General features: G+C 45.1%; 1 protein-coding gene across 4 annotated transcripts in view; it reads right to left on the reverse strand.

The window, feature by feature from the left end:
• Window positions 1-17,269, reverse strand: part of RESF1 (retroelement silencing factor 1) — a 214,033-nt gene that overhangs the window by 48,101 nt on the left and 148,663 nt on the right. For all 4 annotated transcript variants that reach the window (XR_004540036.1, XR_004540035.1, XR_004540033.1 and 1 more), the window contains one exon: window positions 8,470-8,547. The gene's annotated coding sequence lies outside the window, so the exon portion shown is untranslated. The remainder of the gene's footprint in view (window positions 1-8,469; window positions 8,548-17,269) is intronic.

Raw genomic sequence — 17,269 nt, forward strand, 5'->3', positions numbered from 1 at the left:
TTAAACGATCCTCCACGTGCACTGTTGACAGCTGATTCAGCATCCCCGCTCTGATGAGGCTCACCTCTGAAGAGGCTCACTGTAGCTGTAATAGAAGTGAATGGGAGAACCAGGAGCGCGCATCCCTACTCATCAGAGTGGGGATGCGGAAACCTGTGGCTGCTCCCACTGTCAGCGGTGCACATGGAGGAATCACTCAGTCAGGGTAAGTATTACTGCTTTTTTGGGTTCCTCTCCACAGTGTCCCTTTAATGAAGGTTTATTATTAGATATATACATCTTCTATATTAGTGATTGCAGATTTGGGACCTGCTCAACCTTTTTTTTATTCATCGGCTAGTGTTAGTACGGCCCCAGAAAAAAAATTTTCGGACAATGCGGCCCAGGGAAGCCAAAAGGTTGGATACCTCTGAATTAAATAATTTAACACCTCAAAGTACATTTCCTCCCCCCCCCCCCCCCCCACCAAACCACTCTTCCCTGGACGTGTAATGAAAAGGGAAGAAACATGACCCTTACTGTAATGCAACAAAAAATAGTCAATGGACTCCATACATCATTAAAGGACTTACTAGTCCCCAAACATTCCGCCATCATTCTTTCATACTTATATGTGGTACACACATTTACCCACCAAAAACCTTTAAATCTTTTTTTCTTGTTGTTGGTGTCTACTTGTACATAGATAACTTCCTAGCTGAAAAATGTTAAGAGGACAAAAACTCTACCACAAGGTAATGGAAGATACAAGAGCAAAGCCAACCCAACCAACAACAATGAAACATATCATTCTCAAAACGGGACAAAAAAAATAACCCGACTACAGCAGTGTTTTGGCTATATAATTGCATCAGTAATCAGTTGTATCCCTTATTGAAATCAAGCAAAACTTCATGAAAGCTGCTATCCTGTTTATATTGCTTATTTCAATAAGGGATACAACAGATCCCTAATGCAGCCTATTTGTGTACTGGCATTTACATAAATATGTGCAGTGGCTGGATTTTAGTCCTGAACACAATTTTGCAGACAAACTTTACACCAGTGTACTGCAAGCTGTGTGCCATGAGACGCTGCGCCTTACAGGACATGCCTCTCACGGGGAGAGGAACATCCTGTAGGCTAGGGTGTCAAAGTTGGTCCTCGAGGGCTGCAATCTGGCTGGGGTTTCAGGATTTCCCCAATGAATATGCATGAGATCGATTTGCATGCACTGATTTCATTGTATGCTAATAGATCTCATGCATATTAATTGGGAAAATCCTGAAAGCCCAGCTGGATTGCGGCCCTCAAGTACCGACTTTGACACCTGTGCTGTAGGCAGTCTGCTGGCACATCTCCTCCTCTCTGCACCCTCCACTGATATAATTGCAGGCTCAGGGCCCCATTTGGAGGGCTTTCGTGCATGTGTCGACCTGACTATGTCACATATGCGTGTGATGTCATCACATTGACGTACACACATTTCTGGATGCTCTCCAGCCGCAACCCTGAGTTTAGTGTGCCGTGGTTTTAAAATGTTTGAGGAACATTGTCCCAAACCAAGCCTTTACTGTATATAAGATTATGTACTTACCCTGGTAAGCTCTTTTCCAGTAGATAGGTGAGACATTCTAGACATCCATCCTGTCCTTGCTGTGCCTGCTGGCAGATTTCAGAGTTCAGGTCAGATGTCTGTCTCCCCAGGCTTCTATCTGTTTTGTGGAGATCGGTCAGCCCTTTGGGGCTAGGGAGAGTTTTGTGAATATGTTCTCCATGTTATGGAAGTAGTTCCTGAGTTTCTTTGAAGTCTATGTTGACGGTTAATAGTACTGTTTATTTGTTTTGAGCAGAACACTCATTTAGCCTGTTGTTGCAGGTGCCACTAGTTCAAAGATGGTAGTACCTTTCTATGCTTGGGTACAGATTGCTGGGAGGAGCTAAGCTATCCTGTGATGTACCCTAGAGGCGGAGTGAAAAACTTACAATTCTCTTCAACCCATGCGGGTAAAGGGAAATAACCCTATGGTCCAGAATGTCTCACCTATCTACTGGAAAAGAGCTTACCAGGGTAAGTACATAATCTCCTTTTCCAGTGTAATAGGCGAGACATTCTAGACCAGGGTTTGTCAACTCGGTCCTAGAGTACCCCCTTACCAGTCAGGTTTTCAGGATATCCACAATGAATATGCTTAAACTTGATTTGCATACACTGCCTCCATTACATGCAAATTTCTTCCATGTATATTCATTGTGGTTATCCTGAAAACTTGGCTGATAAGGGGGTACTCGAGGACCAAGTTGAGAAACACTGTTCAAGACCATAGGGATGTACAAAAGCAGTCCTCCAACTAGTCAGGGTGGGCTTGCTGCGCAGGCCATCAAGACCAAAAATCCGAAAGCCAAGTTCTGACAGACAGCACCATCCACTCTGTAGAAATCTGGCAAACGTGGGAAGAGACAACATCACAGCCCTGCGAAATTCCTCAGGAAGAAAAGATCTAGCTTCGGAACATGAAAAAGCCACACTCCTGGTAAAATGCACCCAACAGAAACAGGGGACTCTTTCCCTGCAAGAAAGTAGGTGTATGAAATGGCTCTATGGATCCGCCTGGAGATCGTGGCCTTAGTAGCAGGAACACCATGCTTCAACAACGAGTCAGCACAAGCAGAGAACTAGAAATACGAAACTTGTAGGTGCCCTCCAAAGAACAAAGTATCCTGAGCATGACAAGTATCCTCAGAAGCCATTCCTGATGTTTGGAACTCATTGGCTGAAACACAGCTAAAGACCTTCCCTGAATGAGAGGGAAAGCTAAAACCACCGTCTCCAAAAAGGAAGGAACTGTCTGTAGAGAAACTCGTCTCTCTGAAATATGGGCAGAAGTGATGGCAATCAGAGAACAGTCGTGAGAGCTAACTCCAGGAGAAGCACATCCACAAAAAGCTCAGAAGGAGCTCTGACAAGGCTCAACAGCACCACGGCAAGATCCCAGACTGGGAACAGATGCTAACGGGTGGCCGGACTAAAGAGCCCCTTTCACAAACGAGCAATAACTGGATGTGACGTTAACTAGAACCAACTGTCCCAAGATGAAAAACAGGACAGACCAATCCCCAGGGCACACAGAGACACTACCGTGAGGCCTTTATCCAGATTAGCTCGGAAAAAGGGAAGGACCTGTGACCTTGGAGATGAACAAAGACTCCCCTGGAGCCTGGTAACCTCAAAGGAGAAAAGTTTCCCACGTCTCAACGTAGGCAAACACCTTTGACGACTTCTGAGCAGTGGATCAAATACAAGCTCCGAATAGCCTGTATGATCTAAGGCCACCTGTATGATCCTGTATGAAGCCTGTATGATCTCAAGAGCCAAGCCTAAAGAGCAGAGCGATCCGGAACTTCCATGACAACCAGGCCCGAGCAAGAAGGATCGGGCATACGCTCAGGCGCAAACCACGCCGAACCCACACATACATCAGAGTCACGCACCACAGTCTTTCAGGCCAGTCTAGAGCCACTACAAAGATGCGGCCTGAATGACTCTCAAGTCACCGAAGGACTTCGGTGTGGGCGGAAAGACATAACGAAGAACATCTGTAGGTCATGGCTGTACTCGAGCTCCTCACTTCTGGGCTTGAATCTGCGGCTGAAACATGGTGGGGTTCCACCCTCCCCCCATGGTCATGAAATCAATGCGAGACTGACCTCAATGCCTAAATCGCCCGAAGCGCCTGACAGGTCTACTCTCAGATGTCTAGAGTCTGATGGCAGATGAAGTCCACTTGAATATAGCCCACTCCGGTCACATGCGCCGCCGTCAGCATCGTGAGATGACATTCCGTCCAAAGGAAAAGGCGGAACTCTGCCATTCCCTTCAGAGACCTCAGCAAGTCTTTAAGGGCTAGATGAATGACACAGAACACCAGCCAAAAGATGGACCACTTCTTCTGTAACCGAGTTCAGTTGTCCTGAAGAAGGGGGACAGCGAACCCCACTAGCCCCAAAGGCTGGCATCCTTGGTTACCACCATCCAGGAGGCAATGTCCAACGGAACACTATAGTAGAGTGACAGAGGGTGAAGCCTCCAAACCCCCATGGCAGCTTCATGGCTAAGACATCTCGGTGGAGCACCCAGCGAGAGAGCCAGGCCTGCAAAAGAGGATGCATGACCTCCCTTGCCACCTCCAGTGGGCCACCATGGAGTCCAGAACCTGTAGGTAGTCATGAGCCAAAGGCGCCGACTTGTGGGTTGTTGGGTTTTTTTTACTCTCTGAAATCTGTAAACACAGCTTCTGTCTCCGAGCCTTGGGCAGGTATACACTGTCTGCCACCGAATCATATAGCACCCCCCGGAAATCCAGCGACTGGGTGACAGATGGCTGTTGCTGAAGATGAAACTGACAATCCAGCCCAGAACCTCCAGATCCAGAATACCTGTTCCACCATGGTGCACCCCACTTCCAATGACAGCGCTCCGAGCAACCAGTCATACAGATATGGGTGAACTTGCATCTTCATCCTCCTCTAATGAGCCGCTGTCGTCAGACCACATGGCCGAGCCAAAAACTGATAATGCTGATCCCACCCATGAAACCTCAGAAAGTAACGGTGAGCTGGAAAAAAAATGGGAATCTGTAAATATGCCTCCATAAAATCCAGAAACTCCTCCAGAGACACTGCTGCAAAGACCGATTTCACAGTCTCCATCTGGAACCAAAGAAGCTGGAGAGCCACCTGCAGTTATATTAGATCCAGAAGAGGTCTCCAATCTACTAATGCAGTCTTTAGTACGATGAAGTATACAGAGTATCTGCCTGAGCCCTAAAGGGCGATTGACACCGGCTTTATCACTCAAATTTCCAGGAAGCACTGAACAGTAACCTGGACTATGCATGTCAGGTCTCCTGACAGGAGAAGCCACAACACAACCTAACAGGGGTTGGGCAAATTTCAGCTTGTAGCCTGACTGAAAAAATTCCAAGACCCACTGGTCTGCTGCAAAGTGCATCCAGGCTTGCAGACGCTCCAAGATCCAAGCACCTATCCGCAGAGGGATCCTCAACTCCCTAGCGTCATTCTTTATTTACTTTTTTTTCTGGCAGGTTGGGCAGAGGCGTGCTGATAGCGCCTGTAGTTCGCAAACTGACCTCTGGAAACCTGAAAGGATCTCCGCAACAAGGAAGGAGAATGTGTTCTGTAGGCACAAAAAATCCTTTGAGAGCCCCCAAAAGGGGGGCACTATACCATCCAGCAGCGCCTGTGGATGACGATCCTTCACCAAAGTAATGAGGGCATCCAGCCAATTGCCCAATAGCAAGTGCCCCATGAAAGGCAGCCAGGCTAGAGTTATCATGGAGGACATATCAGCAGCCTACTGCTGAACCCAAAGCATTTGGCAGGCTGACATAGAATACGCTGACCCTGAAGCCAGCCCTCTCAAAAGCTCATAGAACCATCCGTCACAAAGTCCATCCCAGCCATCAGAAGCTGAGGAGGCGGCTCTAGTGCCTCAGTCTCTAGCATACGTAGCAAGCTAGGCAGGCGCGGCACGAAGAACTTCGCCACAGCAGCTTTAACTCCTAAATTAGCAGTCAAAAAACTCCTAAATTAGCAGTCAAAAACTGTCACTAGGCAGTGACGTGTTGGGTCACCTGAGAGCCCCAGGAACCACCTAGGGTTGCCCCAACAGCTGCTGTCACTCCTGCGCCAGAGGATACCAGCAAGAGATGGCGCTAGCATTTTGGAAAAGTCCATCCAGAGAGTCAAACTGTTCCGTAACTATGAGACTAATAACCGGATGCCCCAGAAGGAATTCATCCTGCGAGTGCACGCTGCAAAGCCAGGTAAAAGAACAGAAATAGAAGGAGGCGGCTTAGCATCCAAGCTCAAGTTCTGCCAAGACAGAGCAATCAGATCAAGCAAATTTAAACAAGAGCATCACAGTCTGATCATCACAAGGATCCAGCAGTCAAATTCAGATCCTCCAATCCGAGCAGCACAGCCCTTGCAACCAAATGCTGACTGAGGCATCCCCTGAACTGGCATCCCCTGAACTGGCAGTGAAGAATGAAGATGGAGCTGGCGCAGACACTGAAATTCCTGAGGAGGTAACGTCAGGCAGATACTGCGCAGGGGGGACAGAACAGCCAGCAGCCGGATTCCCAGCTTGAAACTCGGAACACAAAAACCTCACACACTCTTAGAAGGTATCTGGACCCTGGGGCATAGTCATCCTCAGATGACTGAAATTTGCACATTTTAGGCTGCGGAGGGTCCATCTCGCAGCTGACCGCTGCAAAATCAAGCCCCGAAAGCAAAAACGGCCACCTTAACAGGCTAGCTGAGCATGTAATCACTTGCTTCTGCGAGGGGGAGGCTGAACCAGTAGTTACTACCCTCCCAACTGCGCCATGCAGAACGTGGCACAAAAACACTCAAACAGCGGCAAATTTGCACAAATTTGGCATGAATCCAAACTAGGAGTCCCTCAGGACTCCATTCCAGCAAAATATAATTGTTCTTGTTTAATCATTGTACATGGGTGCTTGTTGCTCCCTGGCTACATATGTTTCTGACTGTATAATACTTACAGTATAATGTTTTCTTTATAACTGTAAAAATCTCAATAAAAGATTTAAAACATTTAAAAAATCCAAATTTTAAAGCAGGGAGAAGTTGTAAAAAAAGATTGCTGAAAATCCAAGATGGCTGCTGGTCCCAGATTTGTGTCAAAAACATGCTAAAAAAGGTACTCCCTGAAATTAAAAAAATTACCAAAACAGGATTTTTTCAGGTGGGGAAACACATAGAATCACTAGAAAATTCTCAAAACCCCTCGAAATTAAGTTTTAGAAATTGTTGTTGGAGCCTGTCCACTCCTCTTACTCACAAACACTGATCACAGTAACTGCAGTTGCTCTCTAGCCCCAATTAAGAACAAGACTGAGAATTCACTGCCACACTACTGGAAAAGCTGTCCTCAAGTTGATCTTCGGGCTGCCTGTCAGACTCCACTGTCTGACTATGCCTCCACCCCTGTGGTCCACCATCTCTGCATGGAGACAGGTGGAGGCACAAAAACACAACCTGTGTAGGACTGCTGAGCCCCCTAAGCGTGCTGAACAGCCTGTGCTCGACTCCCCACTTAACAGGGAGTGAGATAAGGTCAGGGACAGCCGTGACAGCCAAGGAAGACAAGCAGACTGGCTGGTAGGTACCCCTGAAGTGATCAGCCTATCAACTACTCAAGCACGCAGCACTTCAAATGCCCATAGAACGTGAAAGAACTGCGAAAAGGAACAAAACTATGTTGAATTAAAAATAATAAATTGGAAAAAGTAGAACTAACATACTGCAACCACATGCAGAAGAGAAAGACTGATTGGAGCAGCTAAGCTAGCCTGTGATGTACCATAGAGGAGGAGTGAAAAACTTATAAATCTCTTCTGCAACCCATGCGGGTAAAGGGAAATAACCTATGATCTAGAATGTCTCACTTATTGCACTGGAAATAACTCTGGCCATTTTCAGAATATAAATGACCAAAGCTATAAATAGAATCACCAATGATTTTGGAATTTAAAAACAGCCATTTATGCATTGCAGCGATTACTGATCGCATAAATGCTTTTGAATATTGGGATCAAGGTTTCTTCATGTAGCAACTGCATTCCCTTTCCCAATGTGTTTCCCCGAAAATAAGACACTGTTTCATATTAATTTTGGGTCCAGAAAGTGCACTAGGGCTTATTTTCAGGGGATGTCTTATTTTTTTCATGTACAATGATCATCTCTTCTTTCCTCTCCTCCACCCCAATTTTTCCTATTTCCTTTTTCTCCTCCACATGTGTAGCATCTTTCCTCCCCTCTCACCCATCCCCTTGTGCCTTATCTCTGCAACATATTTCTATCTTTCCCTCCCATCCCTCCGTGCAGCAGAACCCTTGAGCAACATCTTCCTATCCCTTCCTCCCATCCTCCTCTGCACAGCCGAACCCCGCCGACCCTCCCGCCACAATACCGCATTAGCAGCACACTAAAAAGTCTGCTTCATGGCCTTCTCCCGCAGGGGCCTTCCCTGTGTCGCGTCGCTGAAGACATCATCAGTGATGCGGCAGAGGGAAGGACCTGATGGGAGCCTGTTTAGGAGTGCTGCCGATGCTGCTTTTGGAGGGAGGTATGTCAGTCTCATGGTGGGTCGGGGGGGTTTGGCTGTGCATTTGGGGAGGAAGCGCTGCTGTCAGCAAATCCAGGATGGAGTGGGGAGTGTCGGTGCATTCAGGCGGGGCTTCGGGGGTCGATCGAACTAGGGCTTATTTTGGGGGTAGGGCTTATATTAAGACCTACCCTGAAAATCATGCTAGGCTTTATTTTTGTGGAAACACGGTACTAACAGTGGCTAAGTGGAAAACTTTTCCTTTATCAATTTAATTTTTTTAAATGGTGTTTTACACCATTAACAAAACAATTTTTTGCAATTCAACTCACCCTGGTCAAAAGGCATCTCGATTTTTCTCTTTTTTACAGGAACGTTCTTGTACCAATCTTCTTTTTTGCTCTTAATTCCTATAAAGATCATTAAATTATTACTTGTATTGTCTACATGAGTTCCATTTTATTCTTCTAACAGTTTAAAAACTAGGTCAAACAGAAAAGCAAATTATGTCCACGTGGAAATTACCTAATACAGTAGACCCCCGTGAATTTGCGGTTCATGAATCACGGACTCAGTCATTCACAGTATTTTCTGACTGCCTCTTCCGGTCAGAAAATACAGGGAATGACTGAGTCTGCAAATCAGCCTCTGCACAGCCGATTCCTCTTCCTCTCTCTCCCGGTCAGCCAATCAGCCATCTGCACAGCCAATTTCTCCTCCTCTACCCCACCCCACCCCATCAGCCTTCTGCACAGCCAAACCGCCTGCCAGCCTAAATATTGTTTTTTTTAGCACCTGCCACTGCCCCTGCAGCCCTCTGTTGCCTTCGATCCGCTCCTAAACCATATTAACGGTTTCTCGAAATTCGTAGGTGCTCCTGGAATGGAACAACCATGAATTTCGGGGGAGTACTGTACTGTTTATAATGATGTTGGATTTTTTTGTAGCTTGTACACCTCTTATTACTTGAACTTTGATAACCACATAGGGCTTGTCAGATTCAAAATCTTTGAGATGTTTGTGTTCTTGTGCTCACTTGGACCCTGGTGAATGTGTTTTGTGATACATTTATTGAATCAATGTAAAAACAACAATGTCCTCTGACAGGGGACCACTAGGAAGAGGTCTCAAGGCACTGAAGCCACCGAGAAAGTGAACTTTTAAGTGGAAAAAAAACCCCAAGAAAATAAGCAGAGCAACTGCAAAAGACTTCTGCACAGATTACTTACAGAAATTGTAACTGGATATGTTTGCTAGCTTAAAATTACATAGTGAGGCCACAAGGTCTTTATCAAAGATATGAATGCTGTGCATTTTTTTTATTTTTATGATCTTGGCTTTTTGAACTTTGAAGATCTTGATTGTTTTTCTGATTGGTGTTGCATGGTATTGCGGTATACAAGAATAAAGTTATTATTATTATTATTTTGAAAGTTCACAGGGCTGGAAGTGATGTGTGATACTCGGAAGAGTTATAACTGCGGAGCCTCACCGTACCCATTGTTCTTGACTACCATAACAGAGTGAACTTGTGCACGAAAGTAGATTTTCTGTGGCGAAAAAAGGAATCTCTTGTCGGGAGTTGAGACAGCGTGTGGTGAGAACTGAGAAGTCCCACGTATTTGGAATCATGCTGATTGATTAAAGATACCATATTTTTCGCTCCATAAGATGCACTTTTTCCCCACCCAAAAGTAGGTGGAAATGTCGGTGTATCTTATGCAGCGAAGACACCCCCCATAGTACCTTTTTAAATGCTACTTATAGCCTGGTGGTCCAGCGGTGTATCGCAGCCACCTCCCACCACAGCCCATCCAGATACGGAGCACTCCTGGACTGCAGCCTCTACCACCAGCGCTCCCCCAGCCCATCTTACAGCCACCGGCGTTTGCCCAGTTACGTCCACCATAGCTCCAATAAGCGCGGACAGGCCTCGGCTGTACCCTATAATCACCCATCCAGAAACGGAATGCTCCTGGACTGCAGTCTCTACCACCAGTGCTCCCCCAGCCTGTCTTAAAACCGCCAGCATTCGCCCCGTTACATCCACCACAGCTCTAATGAGTGCAAAGAGGCCTTGGCCACACCCTACGATCGCCCGTCCAGAAATGGAGTGCTCCTGGACTGCAGCCTCTACCGCCAGTGCTCTCCCAGTCCATCTTATCCGGTAAGTGTCTGCTTGGAGGGAGGGTTCTGCTTTTCTTTGGTGATTTTAGCCTTGTGCCAAATCGCTGTTCTTTGTTTTTGATCCGCATGCAAAATGACATGTTTTCTAAGCGAGGTCGTGGCAAATGTTTGCTGGAAAACTCTTGCCTTGCAGTCTTTGTTGTTCAATAGTAAAGGCCATTGATTTATGAATTTAATACAGTAATTCCGAATGGTTTAAATATGGAGCTCGATTCAAGACCTTTCATATAGTGTTCATATACATATTTATGTTTTTTATATTTGATTTGATTTGATTTCTTATATACCGCTATACCGTGAGGTTCAAAGTGGTTTACAATGAAGATAGATTAAAGATACATTAAAATAAAATAAATAAAAATGGTACTTTGGATTTCCCTAGCTGTCCCAAAGGCTCAATATATATATACATTACAATACATTACATTAGTGACTTCTATTTCGCCTATACTTGCAGTTCAAAGCGGATTATATAAGAAGATGGCTGGACATATCCAGGAGATTACAAAATGGGTTGAGTGCATACTAGAGGCTTTGAGGAGTAATTGGGAAAGATAGCAAGAGGGGAGGGAGACATCGGAGAGGTTGTGGGGAAGGGAGGGAGAGCTCTAAAGATAAAGAGAGTTAAGAGGACTCTAAAGATTTTTTGAATAGCAGAGTTTTGAGATCTTTTCGAAATGATTGAAAGTCTCTTGTTGCTGTCAGCAGGTTGGAGATAGTGGGGTCAAGTTTCGCTGCCTGCGTCGTTAGGAGGGCGTCATACATCTTCTTGCGTTGAGTTCCCTTGAGTGGTGGGTAGGAGAATGGGATCTGGGTTCTTCGTAGTCTGGATGTGAGGTTTTGGATTAGGCGGTTGTTTAGGTAGATAGGTGCAGTTCCGTTTATATATATATATATATATATATATATACACACATACATACATATATACATACAGTATATCCATCCTTTTCTGTTTTTAGTGTTCATATTTGTGCCATCAGATATGTATTGCCTTCTCCTGTTTATGATTATTACTTTGTATATAAGATTTCATCAACATATGGATTGCATTTATGGTGTCGGAGCCAATTGATGCACAATATGCCTTCTCTTGTTTATTATTATCTCTTTGCATATAAGGTTTCATCAATGGATGTATTTCATTTATGGTGCAGAAGCTGATTAAACTGTAATATGTATGATATATCTCTAGTTTTTTCTGGATCTGAGAAGCTAGTGTATGTGACAAATATGACATTTTTATCCTTTTAATTCTTTTTGTAAGATATTTCGTTTTAACTCCCTTCTTATTTATTCAGTACAATATTGTCATCACGCAACGTTTTGCATTTCTTTTTTTTGGGGTGTGGCTTTAATCATGTACACAGTATCACCCGCAGTCAAATGTAAGACATTGAAAATAAGATCAATCCAAAATTGTTTCAATGTCATTCATACTCATTTTAACTTTTTAGTTTTTTGCTTTTCTTAAGGCCTCAGACTAGCCATTAGGTGCCATGCATTTCTATGGTCACCAATCAAATTTATGGCAATGGCTTCCTCATTAGCCCCATTATATATTTTTTTTCATGTTTTTTCCTTATTTAAAGTGCTCAATGCTATTTTTAATATCACAAATAACTTAATTCTTAAAAGTAGTATAACTTAATTGACTTATCTCAAGAAGCTGTATGTAGATCGGGATGGTGCTACTAAGTTTGAAAAGGGGGGACTTTTCTTGAAACAGCCAGAAGGCGAAACATGTCGAATGACAGGTCCCTTCCCGATGAAACTATGAGACAAGACTAACTTAAGTCAATTAAGTTATACTACTTTTAAGAATTAAGTTATTTGTGATATTAAAAATAGCATTGAGCACTTTAAATAAGGAAAAAACATGAAAAAATATATATAATGGGGCTAATGAGGAAGCCATTGCCATAAATTTGATTGGTGACCATAGAAATGCATGGCACCTAATGGCTTGTCTGAGGCCTTAAGAAAAGCAAAAAACTAAAAAGTTAAAATAAGTATGAATGACATTGAAACAATTTTGGTTTAATCATGTAGAGACATTTTCACGTCACTAGGGGGAGGTTTTCTTCAAGTTTAAATACGCCAAATCGCGGCAATTTGCTTTGTATAGATGAGCTTGGGCATGCTGTTGTTTGGTAGTTTTTCTACCAAAGTAAGTTTTGTTTCTTCCTATGATTAGTTCTTTTAGTTTCCTTGTCCTCTATAGTTTTTATAGTACCTGACTATTTTGTTAGTTTGGGATGTGTCTGTATTTTTGAAGGAGCAAACACACATTTTTTGGTTTGAAATAATTTTTATTGGTCAGAAAATAAGATGAACATTACAAATCAGAAATGGGAGATGGATATACAATGTCAGATACAAAGCAGACAAGATAACGGGAGGGAGGCTGAAGCCCCACATTCCCCCCAATACCAGTCCCCATCAACCCAAACTCAAAACTAGCAGCAAAGAACAAGTAAGGAAAAAAACAACAGTTCACCATTTTCCCTTTGAAGCAAATAAGAAATGACCCCCCTCCCAAACATAACACCCAGCCACCCACACACATGCACAACTAACCCCCTTCCCCACCGAGTGATTGGAAAGGAAAAAAGATAAGGCGGAAGCCATCACAGGGAGGGAACCTCCACCAAGGCCACCTTCCAAAAAAAGCGATACAGCTTTTGAGAGGAGGACACCTCCCCCTCACACTACGAAGTTCCCAACGAGCCATCTCTGCAAGGGACCTCTGCCAGCCCAGCACCTCAGGGACATGCTCATCCATCCACATCCAAAGCACACTCCGCTTAGCTACCAACAGGGATGTCGGAAAAACAAGCCCCAGGAGTTCAACACTGATGGGCTCACCCAACTCCACGGTCCACTGGGAGGCTAACGTTTATAAAAGAGTCCACCCGTTCCTCCCGGGCCAACCCATATCAAGTACACAGAGAATTCAGAGAAGAGGGGAGAGAGAGAAAAAGTTGATCCACCTTTAAGAAGCTAGAACCTAATGGGTTCCTCTGGCGGTGTTCCTCAAAATAATGGCGTAGTTGAAGGTAGGCAAAAAAGGGCATATCAGGTAAAGACCAATTGCGGCGGTGGTCGTCATAAGAAGGGAACATCAGGGTACCCAGGGGGTCATATATGTCCCAGACGAAAACCAGTACCAAAACGTGCTGCCACTCCACGAGCACCACCGACTCCTGGGGGAAACTCAGAGTTACCGCAGATGTGCTGAAGGGCCCAATTGCCTGCCCCCGGCCAATCCTTCGTCTCCACCAGAGCAGAGCCCACCTCAATGGGTCCAGCCACACCAAATTACAGCCCACCCGAGATCTCCGCTACTGAAGGAGATCCAAGCACACCAGCGCACTGTAAGGAGCCACCCACAAGTCGAAGAGGCCCTCAGGGGCAAACCTAACACTATGGGTGGAAAGTTCATGGACCCAGCGCATCAAGGCAGCCACATTATACAACCGGAGATCCAGCAGCACCAGTCCCCCTCAGACCCGGCTCTGAGTGAGCCTCCAGTAACTGATACGCGCCCGTCAGTTGCGCCAGATAAAGGAACCAATGAAAGATTTAAAGGCCCTCTTCTCCGCCCCCCTCAGCCAGAGCGCAGAGCGGGATCATCTGCAAGGAGTATAGTATTTTTGGTAACAGGACCATTTTGACTAAGGCGACCCTTCCCGAAAGGGATAAGGGGAGTTCCCCCCAACGAAGGCAAAGTTCCCGAAGATGGGCAAGTTTGAGCACAATATTACACCGATACACACAGGCCCAATCCACACTAAGAAAAATCCCTAAATATTTAAGATCCCCCATGGCCCACCGAAGGGGAAAAGCAGGCAGAAGACTAGAGGCACAGGGCGAAGACACTGGCATGGCCTCTGATTTGCTGAAATTGATATAGAGGCCAGAGAAGGACCCATACAGGGCAATAAGATTAGTTAAAAGAGGGATGGAGACCCAGGCATTACCAACAAACAGCAGCACTCCTCCTGCCCAATACGAATGCCCATAATATCCGGGGCAGCCCTGATCTTAGCAGCCAGGGGCTCAAGTAAGAGAATAAACAACAATGGGGACAGCGGGCATCCCTGCCGCGTCTCCCATCGCAGAGGAAAAAAAGCCGTACAGCGCTCGTTAATAAGAAACTGAGCGGTCTGAGCAATGTACAAACGAACAAACCAGTCATGAAATGAACCGGTAATGCCGAATCGCTGTAAAATCAAAAAAAGATAAGGCCACACAACCTTGTCAAAAGCCTTCTCGGCATCCAGACTAGCCAACAAGTCATCTCCCACTCGGCCCCGGCTCTCACGAAGCGCCACCAAGGCTTTGAGGATATTAGCGGAGGAGAAACGCCCCGGGACGAACCCCACCTGGTTGGGATGGACAAGAGAGGGGACCACCTGGGCCACAAGTCCCGCCAGGATGGCTGTGAGTATCTTCATGTCCTGATTAAGCAACAATATGGGCCGATAAGATCCCACGAGCTCAAGATCCTTACCCGGCTTAGGGAGTACAACCACATGAGCATGGTTCTGTTCAGGGAAGAGCCGGTCATCGGCCTGCATGTCCGCATACATAGCACTCAAGTCAGGCCCGACATGGGGTTTCAGAATTTTGTAAAACTCCGGCCCCGTGCAGTCAGGTCCCACGGCCTTATCAAGTTTCAGTTTACCAATAGCAGTGTGAATCTCAGTGCAGATAATAGGGGCATTAAGTAAGTCTCATTGGGCCTCGGCGAGCCGGGGAAGGGCCAAATCCTGAAAGAACAAATCCTGTACTGCGGTGTCATACGGACCCGAGCTATACAGTTCACTATAAAAGCACACGAACTGTTCCTGAATAGCGGTATCCTTCGTGTGCAATGCTGTAGGGGTTTCCTGGATACGGGAAATACGCATGGCCTTCCGAAAGGGTCGAACAAGGTTAGCCAGGAGCTTCCCTGCTCGATTGCCCCATTTATAGAGTTTATACTTGTAGACATCATCAATATGGGTCAAGGCCTTATGGGTAAGGAGAGTGTTAATTCGTTTTCGCAAGCTAAGATATAACTGACGGGCCTCGTCAGAGTTATGTTGCAAATGATAAGATCTATTTTTCCGCAATTGTTTCGCAAGCGACGTTAGCTCAGCGTCCCGCTGTTTGCATTTGCGGATAGTGTATGGTATAATACAACCCCGGCGGTAGGCCTTGGTGGCATCCCAGAACACCGTATCAGAAATGTCACTCCCCTCATTAGATTACTTATACGTGGTCCATTTCTCAATAAGGTAAGTATGGAAAGCTTCATCCAAATACAAGGTGGGGTTGAACCGCCAGATGCGGTCAGGAAGGTCAACTTAACGGCCGCATGATCACTGAAAGGGATATCTAGGATGTGAGCACACACCACCAGCCCAATGGACCGAGAGGGGATCAAGATGTAATCCAAGCGCGAAAGACTATGATGCATCCCGGAAAAGAAGGTAAAATCCGCCTCTCCAGGGTGATAGGTGCGCCACACATCATGGAAATCCAACTCCCCCATCAAAAAATTCATTGTCCCGCTGCACTACCCGAGGCGGCTTACAATCAAGAGATGGATCATTGGCGATATTGAATATGAATTTGTAATTAGGCAGGGCTGTGAGGTGAGCCAAAATACCTGAAAAGAAGGCATGGGCGTAAACATTGAGGACATACAAATTGCAGAGCACTACAGGTTTGTTAGACAAGGTCCCTGCCCAGATGACATATTGGCCCTGAGGGTCCTGAAGAACCTTGTGAGTGACCACCGCAACCCCCTTATGAAAAAGGATAGCAACACCCCGTTGTTGAGAATTATAAGAGAAGGAAACAACCTCTCCCACCCAGTCCTGGGCCAGCTTGTGGTGCTCACTCATGGTAAGATGGGTCTCCTGCAGAAAGGCCACTGAAATCTAGAAAGTTTGACCATGTAACACCACTTCTTAAAAATGCACACTGGCTTCCAGTTATTCATAGAATTACGTATAAGCTTTGTATAATTACCTTCAAAACCCTCTAGAATAAGACTCCTGCTTTCTTATTTAAATTATTAATTCCATATTCTGTAAAGAGAATTTTGAGATCTAATGAACAAAACCTATTGACTATTCCTTCGTTGAAAATTATAAATACAAGACGACAATTTATTTTTTCGGTTACTGCGCCACAGACTTGGAATGCCCTTCCAATATTTTTAAGGGAAGAACAGGAATTCGGAAAATTTAAAAGTAATTTCAAAACATTTCTTTTCAAGGATGCCTTTGAAAACTAATTTTAATATCCTACAACCTTACTAAATTTTATTTTATTATATTTGTTATTTTGATAACCTTCTGTATTTTTCCCTTAATGTTTTCTCTTTACTTTAAAGATTTGTATTTCATTCCTCCTTACCTAATGTTATGAGTATGTTAAATTGACTGTAATTTTGTATTTTTTTTAAGTATTTTTATTTATTTTATTGTCACCCAACAAATGTAATTTTAAACTGTACATCGCTTAGAAGTATGATTAAGCGATTAATCAAAAACCTATTAAACTTGAAACTTGAAGCTCTCCCATGACGCAGGAAAGAGAGAACTTTGGACCGTTTCGCCAGGGAGTTAATACCAGCTACATTTAAAGTAATATATGTAAAGTCACCCATAGCCATGAGAAGTACAGACAACCACAACACAGAAGTACCTGTGCACAGTGTGGTCCCCAGGGGCCTCCCAGCCAGATACCCCCCCGGAACAAGCAAAAGAAATCCAATCACCCAGCAAACCAACCCCCCCCCCCCAATCATCCAACCCCTCCACGCAGCAACACCACACACCCACAAGTACACCAAGAAGACACACAGCAAACACCTCCCCCCAGACCCAGCTCCCCAGGAACCATCCCAGAGCCAAGCCGCTACGATACACAAAAGCCATACCAAGC

The sequence above is a fragment of the Geotrypetes seraphini genome, chromosome 7, assembly GCF_902459505.1.
Source record: "Geotrypetes seraphini chromosome 7, aGeoSer1.1, whole genome shotgun sequence".
NCBI lineage: Eukaryota > Metazoa > Chordata > Amphibia > Gymnophiona > Dermophiidae > Geotrypetes > Geotrypetes seraphini.